Source organism: Mustelus asterias, chromosome 2 (assembly GCF_964213995.1).
Source record: "Mustelus asterias chromosome 2, sMusAst1.hap1.1, whole genome shotgun sequence".
NCBI classification, from domain to species: Eukaryota; Metazoa; Chordata; class Chondrichthyes; order Carcharhiniformes; family Triakidae; genus Mustelus; species Mustelus asterias.
In genome coordinates this window covers 17,912,912-17,927,072 of record NC_135802.1, presented here as the reverse complement: position 1 = coordinate 17,927,072, position 14,161 = coordinate 17,912,912, and the positions used below count along the sequence as shown (strand labels likewise).

Below are 14,161 nucleotides of genomic sequence, written 5' to 3'. Positions count from 1 at the left end.
AGCAACTGCAAGAGTATGATAAAAAAAAAGAGCACAGAGTAACCCAGCCAAAAATCTCTTCCCACGCCTGGTCCAGCCCAATCTAAAAGTATTTGTTATTTTTACCAAGGGCGATGTTGCAAGTAAACTCAGTTTTGACTTGGCGTAGTATCAATAGCACACGCCCGACTGACATCCATCCAGCCTGCGCTGAGGCAAATGAAGTGACATGTTTGACGAGGATCTGTTAGAAACCATGGAGCTCTCCTGCTGGCTACCTGATGCTCTGGCTTTCACAAGAGGAGATGTTCTTCATTAAACCAAGTCAGATTTGTGCTGTTTTATTGGAATAGATTTCAGGCACCTTACTTGCTGAAATAATTTCTGCCCTGCTGCTAACATCTCAACCACCTTCCAGCGAATTAAAAAAATTCAGTTTCAGATTCCCTATTGGCACAGTTCACAAGTCCCAGCCCAGCACAGGAGGCCATTCAGTCCATCAGTCCCGTACTGCCTTGTTTGGTAGAGCTTCCAATGTCATTTTCTAGTATGGAACGGAACATCTAGAGTACGATGGTTCAGCCCCCAGTCTGTGCTGTCAAGTGATCTCAGGAAGATGGGATCAGATGTGGTGTGATTCACCTGTCTGTCCTTCAGCGCTGGAGGGGAGAGTGGTGGGGTGGTGTGGGGAAATTATTTTGCTGATGGCTTCTGATTACTCTTGATGGAAAATATTCACGCTGACTAGGGCAAGATCAGCCTTGCCTAAGATGCAACACAGGAGAGATGGTGGTGTAATGGTAATGTCAGTGGATTAATAATGTTGTAAAAACCAATCTGGTTCACTCGTGCCCTTAAGGAAAGAAAATCTGCCATCTTTACCTGGTCTGGCCTACATGTAACTCCAGATCCACATTGGTTGCCCAGCAAGCCACGAGGTTCATAGGGATTTGCAACAAATGCTGGTCTGGCCTGAACAATTCCGATCCACCACCACTCTCCTCCGCCTGGCTGAACTCGTTCTATCTCTCAATAACTTCTCCTTCAACTCATCCCACTTTCTCCAAATCAAAGGAGTAGCAATGGGTACCCGCATGGGTCCTAGCTATGCTGGTCTTTTTATGGGGTATGTGGAACATTCCTTTTTCCAGGCCTACCCAGGTCTCCGCCCACAACTCCTTTACCGGTACATCGATGACTATTTTGGTGTCACTTCATGGTCCCGTCCAGACCTCGAAAAATTCATCAACTTCGCTTCCAGTTTCCACTCCATCGGCTTCACCTGGTCCATCTCACACTTCCCTTCCCTTCCTTGACCTTTCTGTCTCCATTTCCGGCAATAGACTATCTACCAATATCCATTACAAGCCCACTGACTCCCACAGCTATCTGGACTACAGCTGTTCACACCCTACACCCTGTAAGGACTCCACCCTTTCTCTCAGCTCCTTCGCCTCCGTCGCATTTGTTCCAATGATTCTACTTTCCAAAGTGGTGCTTCTAATATGTGCTCCTTCTTCCTCAACCGTGGATTCCCATCTACAGTTGTCAACTGGGCCCTCAACAGCGTGCGGTCCATCTCCCGCGCCACGACCCTCACCCCCTTCCCTCCCTCCCAAAACAAGGATAGAGTCCCCCTTGTTCTCACATTTCACTCCGCCAGCCTCCGCATGCAAAGCATAATCCTCCGCCATTTTCACCAACTCCAGCGTGATGCCACCACCAAACACATCTTCCCTTCACTCCCTCTGTCAGCATTCCGCAGAGACCGTTCCCTCTGGGATAACCTTGTCCACTCCTCCACTATACCCAACACCTTTCCCGTCACTCATGGCACCTTCCCGTGTAACACCTGCCCTTTTACCTCTTCTATGCTCACCATCCAAGGTTCAAAACATCCATTCCAGATTAAGCAGTGTTTCACTTGCACCTCTTTCAACTTGGTCTATTGCATTCGCTGCCCCCAATGTGGTCTCCTCTATATCAGAGAGACCAAGCGTAGACTGGGTGATCGCTTTGCTGAGCACCTTTGGTCCGTGCGCAATCAGGACCTTGACCTTCCAGTTGCTTGCCATTTTAACACACGATCCTGCTCCCTTGCCCACATGTCTGTCCTTGGCTTGCTGCAATGTTCCAGTGAAGCTCAACGCAACCTGGAGGAACAGCACCTCATTTTCCGGCTAGGCACTTTACAACCTCCCGGTCTCAACATCGAATTCAACAACTTCAGATGATTTGCTCGACCCCACCTCAACCCCTTTGTCTTCATTCTATTTAATTTAATTTTTTACTGTTCTCTACCTTTTATTTCATTATTGTCTTTCTTCATTTTTCTTCCCCCCCACTCTTTCCCCTACTTTATCCCCCTTCCCTTACCTTTTCTCCCCTTTGCTTCCCCTTTTCTAAATTTTACCTCTGTCCTACCCATTCCCCCCCAAGCCCCCCCCCAACATCTTCATCTGTCACAGTTTACCCTCTGATTTTAGCTTCTCTCCCATTTGGCCATTCACACCCTTTATTCTCTCTGTGGACAGCCATTAGCAGCCTTTCCCCCTTGTTTCTGTGGCTATGACTCATCTTTCATTCCCTCACCCTGCAGTATAAATATCTCCCACTTTCTCTGCCTTTTAGCTTTGACAAAGGGTCACCTGGACTCGAAACGTCAGCTCTTTTCTCTCCTTACAGACGCTGCCAAACCTACTGAGATTTTCCAGCATTTTCTCTTTTGGATTCTGGTCTTGCCTTTTATGCCCACATCCCAAGAACAAATAAAGAAAAATCATTGACAATTAGCCTGACAGTATTCTCTCTGCAGACACAATGGAAAAGGCTCAGCAGAACTGTAGAATGGTAGCCCAGCACAAGCTAGTAACTTCAGGAAAGGAACATCCGGGGGGACTAAAGTTTAAAATTTACCTTTTGCAAAGTTTTCATCGCCCCGGTGATGCTCTGAGGAGCAAATAGGGGAAAATCTTGGAGAGCAAACTTCTTGCATGTCTATTGATATGAAAATAGGAACAGGAAGAGATCATTCAGCCCCTTGAACCTATTCTGTTCTTCAAGAGAAGAGAGTAAAGGTAAAAGTTTATTTATTAGTCACAAGTAGGCTTACATTCACATTATAATGAAGTTACTGTGAAAATCCCAGAGTCGCCACACTCCAGCGCCTCTCTGGGTACACTGAGAGAGAATTTAGCATGGCCAATGTTTACATTTTTATTTATTAGTCACAAATAAGCTTACATTAACATTGCAATGAAGTTACTGTGAAATTCCCCTAGTCGCCACACTCTGGCGCCTGTTTGGATTTCAACTTTCCCAACATTAAGTGGGATATACAGAGTGTTAAAGGCTTGGATGGAGTAGATTTCTTGAAATACGTATAGGAAAACTTTTTAGATCAAGATGTGGAGGGTCCAACAAGGGAGGGAGCTGTGCTGGACCTAATTCTGGGGAATGAAGCTGGACAGGTGGTTGAAGTGGTGGTGGGGGAGCATTTTAGTGATAGCGATCACAATATGGTACAATTTAAGCTTGTTATGGACAAGGAAATAGACAAGTTGCAAAAAAAGGTTTGGATTGGGGGAGAGTGGATTTCAGTAAAATAAGACAGGATCGAGCCAAGGTAGACTGGGAGCAGCTACTAATAGGGAAATCGACAGAAGAGCAGTGGGGGACATTAAAAAAGGAAATGGGGAAGGTGCAAGCTGAGCATGTTCCCTCTGGACTGATACAAAGGAGTAACAAGCCCAGAGAACCATGAATGACCAGAGATATTCAGGATACAATGAGAGGAAAAGGAAAGGCTTTTCAAAAGTATAAGGGGAGCAAACCAGTGGAGGCATTAGTGAGGTATAGAAAGTGCAGGGTGGATCTTAAGAAAGCAATTAGGAAAGCAAAGAGGGGATATGAGAAAGCTCTGGCTGGTAAAAGTAGGGAAATCCCCCCAAGATATTCTCTAAGTATATCAATGGGAAGAGGATAACCAGGGAAAGAGTAGGGCCCATTAGAGACCAAGGGGGCAATCTGTGGGTGCAGCCACAGAACACTAGTAGAGTGTTGAATGAATACTTCACATCTGTCTTCACCCAAGAGAATGAGGATGATGGTATGGGATTCAGGGAGAGAGACTGTGAGGTTCTTGAGCAAATTGACATAGGGAAGGACAAGGTATTGGAGGTGTTGTTAGCCATGAAATTGGATAAATCTCCAGGTCCAGATGAATTGTGCCCTAGGCTGCTGTGGGAGGCAGGGGAGAGATTGCAGGGGCCCTGACCCAAAATTTTAATTCCCTTCTGGCCAGAGGGAGAGATGCCAGACGACTGGAGAACAGCTAATTTGGTTCCACTATTTAAGAAGGATTGTAGAGATAAACCAGGGAACTACAGACCAGTGAGTCTCATGTCAGTGGCAGGGAAACTATTGGAGAAACTTCTGAAGGAGAGCATCTATCTCCACTTGGACAGGCAAAGCTTTATCATGAATAGTCAGCGTGGTTTCATCAGATGGATGTCACGCCTAACAAATTTGATTGAACTTTTTGAGAAGGTGACCAGGTGTGTAGACGAGGGTAGTGCAGTCGATGTAGTTTATATGGATTTCAGCAAAGCCTTTGACAAGATCCCACATGGGAGATGTGTAAAGAAGGTAAATGCACGTGGGATGCAGGGTAATTTGATAAAGTGGATTCGAAATGAGCTCAGTTGTAGGAATCAAAGGATGATGACAGAGGCTGCTTTAGTGACTGGGAGCCAATGTCCAGTGGTGTACCACAGGGATCTGTGTTGGGCCCCCTATTATTCATCATTTATATAAATGACGTTGATGACTATGTAGGGGGTAGGATTAGTAAGTTTGCAAATGGCACTAAGATTGGCTGGGTGGTTAACAGTGAGGTGGAGTGTCTTGGGCTACAAGAAGATATAGACGGAATGGTCAATGGGCAGATAAGTGACAGATGGAATTTAACCCTGAAAAGTGTGAGGTGATACACTTTGGAATGAGTAATTTGACAAGGAAGTATTCAATGAATGGTAGAATACTAGGAAGTTCTGTGGAACTAAGGGACCTTGGCGTATTTGTCCACAGATCTCTGAAAGCAGAAGGGCATGTTAGTAGCATGGTGAAAAAGGCATATGGGACACTTGCCTTTATCAATTGAGGCATAGATTACAAAAGCAGGGAAGTCATGTTGGAGTTGTACAGAATTTTGGTGAGGCCACAGCTACAGTACTGTGTGCAGTTCTGGTCACCACATTATCGGAGGATGTGATTGCACTGGAAGGGGTTGCAGAGGAGATTCACCAGGATGCTGCCTGCGATGGAACATTTAAGTCATGAAGAGAGGTTGGGTTGGCTTGAGTTGTTTTTGTTGGAGCAGAGAAGACTGAGGGGTGACCTGATCAAGATGTACAAGATTATGAGAGACATGGACAGTTTGGATAAGGAGCAGCTGTTCGCCTTACTTGAAGGGTCAGTCATAAGAGGACATAGATTCAAGGAAGTTTAGGGGGGATATGAGGAAAAGCTTTTGTACCGAGAGGGTAGTGACCGTCTGGAATGCACTGCCCAGGAGGGTAGTAGAGGTGAGTTGCCTCACATCCTTTAAAAAGTATCTGGATGAGCACTTGACACATCATTTGTTTCAGGTAAAGCTCGGCACAACATCGTGGGCCGAAGGGCCTGTTCTGTGCTGTACTGTTCTATAACATTCAGGGCTATGGGCCAAGTGCTAGCAGATGGGATTAGATGGGAGTTCAGGCATTTCTAATGTGTCGGTACAGACTCGATGGGCCGAAAGGCCACTTCTGCGCTCCATAATTCAATGATTCTAGTTTATTTGATTTAGTTTAATTGGTTATTTGATTTATTCAAAATACGAGTCCCCAACCTGAACGCTCTCTTGAGTACAGCTCCTGACTAAGATTGTGGGTTCAATGAGATCACCCTTCAGTGTCACCTGTGCTTTTATTTTCAGATTCCCTTTCAACTTCAGTTCTTGATTGAGCGCAGAATTAATCATGTAAATTTATTTTCCTTCTGTATTCGTATTTCACATGCATTTGTCTATTCTCGTACAATCTCATTATTGCATTCTCATTGATGTTCAACAATACAACAGAGTAGGTCAGACTTAAATAATTTAACATCTGTTTCCATTAGCCACTTGTCTTCACAAGCATACACAAAACATCCATTTTATGTAGACTGGGGAAAACAAAAGCTATTTCTCAATTTTCTGTCAAGGATGGTAGGCACACCTGCAACCTTCCCTCTCATATCTGTGATGAGGCTGTGTGAGGGGGCTGGCAAGGGGGTGGCAATTGGCAAGGAGGAGGCGTGTGGGGGTGGGGCAGTGGAGGGGGCAAGGCGGGGGTATGCAGGAGCTGTGTGGGAGGCGGGGGCTGGGTGGGCATGGTGGCGGGTGGAGGAGGTGTGTGGGGGTGGGGGTGCAGAGAGGGCATGATGGGGGGATGAAGGGGGTGTGTGTGGGAGGCAGGGGGTAGATGGGCATGGTGGGAGGTGGAGGGGGCATAGTGGGGGGGGGGGTGTAGAGGGTGTGTAGGGGGTGTGCGGCGGGGACGACATGGGGAGCAGAGTGGAATTATGGAGTGGATTGAGGCTTTGTGTCAATGATGGTCTGTACCTGTTCTGTGACAGATAGTAATTCATAATTCTTTGCCAACCTCCAACAGTGCAATATTCCCTCTATACTGGACTGACATTTCTGCCAAGATTATGAGCTGAATTCATGTGGTGTGTTGAAGCTATCATGTTCCGTCACAGAGGTGAGACTGCTAACGAAAAGCTGAGTTAATACTGGCTCAGCTGATCTGCAGAGACTCCCTTCCAGATATTCAGAACAAAATTGTATATTTTTGTTTAGAAACCAATTTTAAATACAGAACTAATTCATTCATTCATATATCCACATTATTGACAATCACAAACTAATGATCAATAAAACAGAAGGCAAAATATTTCACAGACACTCTAACAAATCTTCCCAATTTTCCAGAATATAGAAATTCGTTAGCATTTGAGTTATGTAAGGTGAGGTAAATTCATCTTTTAATGGACATTAATACAATATGTGGAATATGGACAAAACTGGCTGAAATATGGACAAACTTAAAGGTCTGTGTTTCAAAACACATGGACTTAAAATGGCTGCAAACAAGACATCAAGAGACAAAGAGATACATAGCCTTATCAAATCCATCGTTGATTTGATTTGATTTTTGATTTGGTTTGATTTATTATTGTCACATGTATTAACATACAGTGAAAAGTATTGTTTCTTGCGTGCTATACAGACAAAGCATACTGTTCATAGAGAAGGAAATGAGAGAGTGCAGAATGCAGTGTTACAGTCATAGCTAGGGTGTAGAGAAAGATCAACTTAATGCAAGGCAAGTCCATTCAAAAGTCTGACAGCAGCAGGGAGGAAGCTGTTCTTGAGTCATTTGGTACGTGACCTCAGACTTTTGTATCTTTTTCCCGAAGGAAGAAGATGGAAGAGAGAATGTCCGGGGTGCGTGGGGTCCTTAATTATGCTGGCTACTTTGCCAAGGTAGCGGGAAGTGTAGACAGAGTCAATGGATGGGAGGCTGGTTTGCGTGATGGATTGGGCTACATTCACGACCCTTTGTAGTTTCTTGCGGTCTTGGGCAGAGCAGGAGCCATACCAAGCTGTGATACAACCAGAAAGAATGTTTTATATGGTGCATCTGTAAAAGTTGGTGAGAGTCATAGCTGACATGCCAAATTTCCTTAGTCTTCTGAGAAGGTAGAGGCATTGGTGGGCTTAACTATAATGTCAGCATGGGGCGGGGGGGATGCCAGGACAGGTTGTTGGTGATCTGGACACCTAAAAACTTGAAGATCTCGACCCTTTCTACTTTGTCCCTGTTGATGCACAGTTAGAAGCCTCACAACACCAGGTTAAAGTCCAACAGGTTTATTTGGTAGCACAAGCCACAAGCTTTCAGAGCGCTGCTCCTTCATCAGGTAAGTGGGAGTTGTGTTCACAAACAGGGCATATAAAGACACAAACTCAATTTACAAGTTAATGTTGATGCAGATAGGGGCATGTTCTCCTCTACGCTTCCTGAAGTCGATGACAATCTCCTTCGTTTTGTTGACATTGAGGTAGAGATTACTGTTGCCGCACCAGTTCACCAGATCCTCTATCTCATTCCTGTACTCTGTCTCGTCATTGTTTGAGAACTGTTCCACTACAGTGGTCTCATCAGCAAACTTGAAAATCGAGTTGAGGGGAATTTGGCCATACAGTCAGAGGTGTACAAGATGCATAGTAGGAGTTGCTTGAGCAGACAAAGGACGATGAGTCATGGCAAAACTAGCCTGCTAGTTATGCAAAAACCGGCCCTGCTAGACCTGGCTAACAATGCCACCCATTACAACATCTATGGACAGTACACATTATAGACTCCAAGTTGTCTATGAAATCCAACAGCTTTGGGCCCAGGTTGTGTCTTGCAAAACCATCTCGATGGGAAAGTGATCAACACCTTCTGAAGACCATCAAAACCATTTCACACTTCATCAGCTCCAAGCACTCTTCAAAATTCAACCGACCGTTGGGAGAAGCCTGATGGAATTTCAAAGGCTGCATCTTTTTAAAATTGGATAAAGACAAAGGACATGAGACTCTTTTAGCCAGAGCACACGGGCAGTTCACTTCTCCACAACTACAGCCAGGGACTCTTCTCCAAGCAGAACAAACCAACTTTGACTGAGCCGCAACCTTGTTCCTTATCGGCTCCAACAGCTGAAAAGACTCTAAAATTACTCTACAACCACCAAAGAAAGAAATTCAACAAATATTTACCAGCAAAGATCCAGGACACAAGGAACTGCATTTTCGGACACAACCCCAGACTGAAGTTCTGGGTTGTACAGCAAAGACTTTTATACTTACCTGACCATGTGACCAAGGTGCTTCTCCCTTGAAGATAAGACGGCCCTGACCTTTTCTTAAAGACAGCACTGCCTCTTTGACCGCAGGAGTGGCGAGTATAATCTACAGTCTCCAGAAATCCCCAATTAGCCAACTGTTGAGGGAGGGTGTTGGGAATTGTTTAAAATTGTGTAAACCTAAAAATATCCACTGTGTCGTATAGTCTGTTCTTTCCATAGCATGGTAACTGGTTGTCTGTGCATGTTGGCAGGTCTGGTTAATTTCATTCCTTCCAGAATATTATGATGCCTTTTGTGTCACCCACTTGCCTCTCTTTTCATTCTAGTGGATCACAGCTAGAACATAATTCCGAAGTCTAGAACCGTAGGATTCATTGGTCAGGCATAAACAGTGGCTCACTTTCTCTCTCTCCTGTGAAGTCGTCCCAGTGTGACACTTCTGCCGTTTCCTCCACCTGCAGGAGAGACACACACGTCCAAGAGTGGTGGCGGAGTCCACCACATGTGGAATAAAAGACCATCTACAATTACTGTATAAGAGCATTTCAGAAAAAAAACTGCCAAAACTAAACAAGGAAGATCTGTTCGTCTGAATGTTTTACATACCTTTATTAGCATAATCTGGTTGCAGATATTCAAAATGATTCTGAATCCTCAGGCCATACTTTTAGACCATGATACAGAATAACGGTATGGAATGAGCTCCACCAGTTACATAGTTGGTTGCGGGGGCGGGCGGGGGGGCGGGGGGGGGGGGGGGGGGGGGGGGGGGGCGGGGGCGGGGGTGGTGGTTGGGGGGGGGGGGGGGGTGGTGGGGCGGGGTGGAGGGGGAAAGACAGAAAAGTAGAAGGTAAAGAAAACAAGGGCCATACTGCAAAAAACCAAACGTAAAAATGTCAAAAAAGATTAGTCTAAAGGCAAGGAATATTTGCAATAAGATAGGTGAACTGGCACATTGGTATACATGAGTATGATATGATTGCGATTACAGAGACATGGCTGCTGGGTGACCAAGACTGGGAACTGAATATCCAAGGATACACAATATTTAGGAAGGACAGGCAAAAAGGAAAAGGGATTGTTAATTCAGAGTGAAATCAGTACAACAATGAGACAGGATTTTGGCTTATAAAATTTAGACTTGGAATCAGTCTGGGTGGAGCCAAGAAGCAACAGGGGGCAGAAAATTGTTGTCTGTAGGCTCCTAACAGCAATGTAAGGGAGGGATGGCATTGAGCAGCAAATTAGAGATGCATGTAACAAGGGTGCTACAGTAATCATGGGTGAGTTTTATCTACATATAGATTAGGCACACCAAATTAGCAACAATAGTGGAAGATGAATTCCTGGAGTGCTTACAAGATAGTATTTTGGACCAGTATGGACCGGGACATTCTCTCTTCCATCTTCTTCCTTCAGGAAAAAGATACAAAAGTCTGAGGTCACATACTAACTGACTCAAGAACAGCTTCTTCCCTGCAACTGTCAGACTTTTGAATGGACCTACCTTGCATTAAGTTGATCTTAGCTATGACTGCAACACTACATTCTGCACTCTCTCGTTTCTTTCTCTATGAATGGTGTTTTGTCTGTATAGCGTGCAAGAAACAATACTTTTCACTGTATGTTAATACATGTGACAATAATAAATCAAATCAAATCAATGTTGAGGAATCAACCGGGAACATGTTATCCTTGATTTGGTATCCTGCCATGAGAAGGGGTTAATTAATATTTTTGTTGTGCAAGGTCCTTTAGGAAACAGTGACCATAATATGATAAAATTCTGGTGATTGGATATGGCATTTTACTTGTCAAACATTTTGAGGGAAAACCTGTACAAGGGACATTTAGAGAAAAGGTTACCCATTGAATATAATGTGGATTATTGTTCTCTTTGGGACAATGTACATTCAACAATCGGTGACTTGGAAAAAATTAAGAATTGACCTTGCTAGCACAAAAGCAATGTTAGAGAGAAAATAGATCTCTCAGATAAAATGGGTCGACGTAAGTCCCCAATTATTGGACTGTTTTGCAAAAGAAATGCCTGCTTGAAGAAGATGATGGAGGCCTTGGAAGGGAGACGTCTGGTGTTGCGATGTGTTATTAGAAATGCAGAAAATACATCCTTTTCTTTTGGATTTGTTTTTAAATTATTTCAGTGCATTATAAAGTTGCTGTTTGAAGGAAGACAGGGAATCTGATAATGGTATGTGATGCGTGATTAATTCACACAGGAGGCTAGAACGTACCTGGGAATAAAGGCTTTTATTCACGACAAATAGGAGCACACTACTCAACAATATTATCCCAGACTAAAGACTGCTAGGAAGTAGCAGTGACCTTTATACCCCTGTAAGAAGGCGGAGCCGAACGGAGTGTACCACATAAACAGTAATAACAGGTGGAACACCCAAACCCTAACCCCAACAGTAACAAGAGTAACATATGTACAAGTACCCATAGTGGTAACCATCTATGGTTCACCACATTCACCCCTCCTTTAATAACAAAGACAGGTGGGGTAAGAAAACAATACGAACTGTCCACATGTTCACAAGTTCAGCCATTTCGGGGGTCAGCACCGTCTCTGCGACCTCCGCAGCACTGGCTCCAGTGCCGGTTCTGGTGACCGTGGTGACGACCCTCTCTCCGAGGTGGTATCCACAGACTCCTCCAGTTCCTCTCCCGACCACCGACCTCGAGATGGCGACAATCCCCTGGACTCAGGCAAGCTGCACACAGGAGTAAGAGGACTAAGTTGAGGTCCCAATGCTGCCCGCGCCGTGTCAGGAGGGGAGAGAATGGGCAAAGGAATCCTAACCAGGGGTGCGGGAGTGATGAGGGTTACCAGGTCCCCTGCAGGCGCCAGATCTCTGATAGAGACCGTGTCCTCTCGCCCGTCAGGATATGCCACATAGGCATATTGAGGGTTGGCGTGGAGGAGATGGACCTGTTCAACCAAAGGGTCGGACTTGCGGGCCCTAACATGCCGCCGCAGGAGAACAGGTCCTGAGTACGTCAACCAAGACGGCAGTGAGGTCCCAGAGGAAGAACATAGAACATAGAACATAGAACATTACAGCGCAGAACAGGCCCTTCGGCCCACGATGTTGCACCGACCAGTTAAAAAAAAAAACTGTGACCCTCCAACCTAAACCAATTTCTTTTCGTCCATGAACCTATCTACGGATCTCTTAAACGCCCCCAAACTAGGCGCATTTACTACTGATGCTGGCAGGGCATTCCAATCCCTCACCACCCTCTGGGTAAAGAACCTACCCCTGACATCGGTTCTATAACTACCCCCCCTCAATTTAAAGCCATGCCCCCTCGTGCTGGATTTCTCCATCAGAGGAAAAAGGCTATCACTATCCACCCTATCTAAACCTCTAATCATCTTATATGTTTCAATAAGATCCCCTCTTAGCCGCCGCCTTTCCAGCGAAAACAATCCCAAATCCCTCAGCCTCTCCTCATAGGATCTCCCCTCCATACCAGGCAACATCCTGGTAAACCTCCTCTGCACCCTCTCCAAAGCCTCCACATCCTTCCTGTAATGTGGGGACCAGAACTGCACACAGTACTCCAAGTGCGGCCGCACCAGAGTTGTGTACAGTTGCAACATAACGCTACGACTCCTAAATTCAATCCCCCTACCAATAAACGCCAAGACACCATATGCCTTCTTAACAACCTTATCTACTTGATTCCCAACTTTCAGGGATCTATGCACACATACACCTAGATCCCTCTGCTCCTCCACACTATTCAAAGTCCTCCCGTTAGCCCTATACTCAACACATCTGTTATTCCTACCAAAGTGAATTACCTCACACTTCTCCGCATTAAACTCCATCCGCCACCTCTCGGCCCAACTTTGCAACCTGTCTAAGTCTTCCTGCAAACTACGACACCCTTCCTCACTGTCTACCACACCACCGACTTTGGTGTCATCAGCAAATTTGCTAATCCACCCAACTATACCCTCATCCAGATCATTAATAAATATTACAAACAGCAGTGGCCCCAAAACAGATCCCTGAGGTACACCACTTGTAACCGCACTCCATGATGAATATTTACTATCAACCACCACCCTCTGTTTCCTATCCGCTAGCCAATTCCTGATCCAATTTCCTAGATCACCCCCAATCCCATACATCTGCATTTTCTGCAGAAGCCTACCATGGTGAACCTTATCAAACGCCTTACTAAAATCCATATATACCACGTCCACTGCCTTGCCCCCATCCACCTCCTTGGTCACTTTCTCAAAAAACTCAATAAGGTTAGTAAGGCACGACCTACCTGCCACAAAACCATGCTGACTATCACCTATCAATTCATTACTCTCCAAATAACTATAAATCCTATCCCTTATAATTTTTTCCAACATCTTGCCGACAACAGAAGTGAGACTCACCGGTCTATAATTCCCGGGGAAGTCTCTGTTCCCCTTCTTAAACAATGGGACAACATTCGCTAACCTCCAATCTTCTGGTACTATACCAGAGGCCAACGACGACCTGAAGATCAGAGCCAGAGGCTCTGCAATCACTTCTCTTGCCTCCCAGAGAATCCTTGGATAAATCCCATCCGGACCAGGGGATTTATCTATTTTCAGACCCTCCAGAATATCCTGCACATCCTCCTTATCAACTGTAATACTGTCTATTCTACTCCCTTGCAACCCAGTGTCCTCCTCAGCTATATTCATGTCCCCTTGCGTGAACACCGAAGAGACTTCCTAGGGAAGACAAATATCCGCTCATGTGGGGTAGCGTTGGTTGCCGTACACAGGAGGGACTGGATCGAATGGAGCGCATCAGCAAGTACCTCTTGCCAACAGGTGACTGGAAGACCCCTAGACCGTAGCGCCAGTAAAACAGCCTTCCAGACTGTAGCATTTTCTCTCTCGACCTGCCCGTTACCCTGGGGTTGTAACTTGTAGTCCTACTTGAGGCAATTCCCTTAGAGAGCAGGTATTGCCTCAAGTCGTCGCTCATAAACGACGAACCCCTATCACTGTGGATATAACTGGGGTAGCCGAACAGGGTAAAAAGACTCCGCAGGGCCTTGATGACCGTGGCAGAGGACATGTCAGAACAGGGGATGGCAAAGGGGAATCGGGAGTATTCGTCAATAACGTTGAGGAAATACACATTCCGATCCGTCAAAGGGAGGGGCCCCTTGAAGTTGACACTCAGTCGTTCAAAAGGGCGAGTGGCTTTAA

General features: G+C 45.4%; 1 protein-coding gene across 1 annotated transcript in view; it reads right to left on the bottom strand.

The window, feature by feature from the left end:
* The window catches only part of galnt11 (UDP-N-acetyl-alpha-D-galactosamine:polypeptide N-acetylgalactosaminyltransferase 11 (GalNAc-T11)), a 200,005-nt gene extending 191,096 nt beyond the window's left edge, over positions 1 to 8,909 (bottom strand). The window contains exon 1 of the mRNA XM_078232041.1: positions 8,834 to 8,909. The gene's annotated coding sequence lies outside the window, so the exon portion shown is untranslated. The remainder of the gene's footprint in view (positions 1 to 8,833) is intronic.
* Positions 8,910 to 14,161: the final 5,252 nt, after the last annotated feature.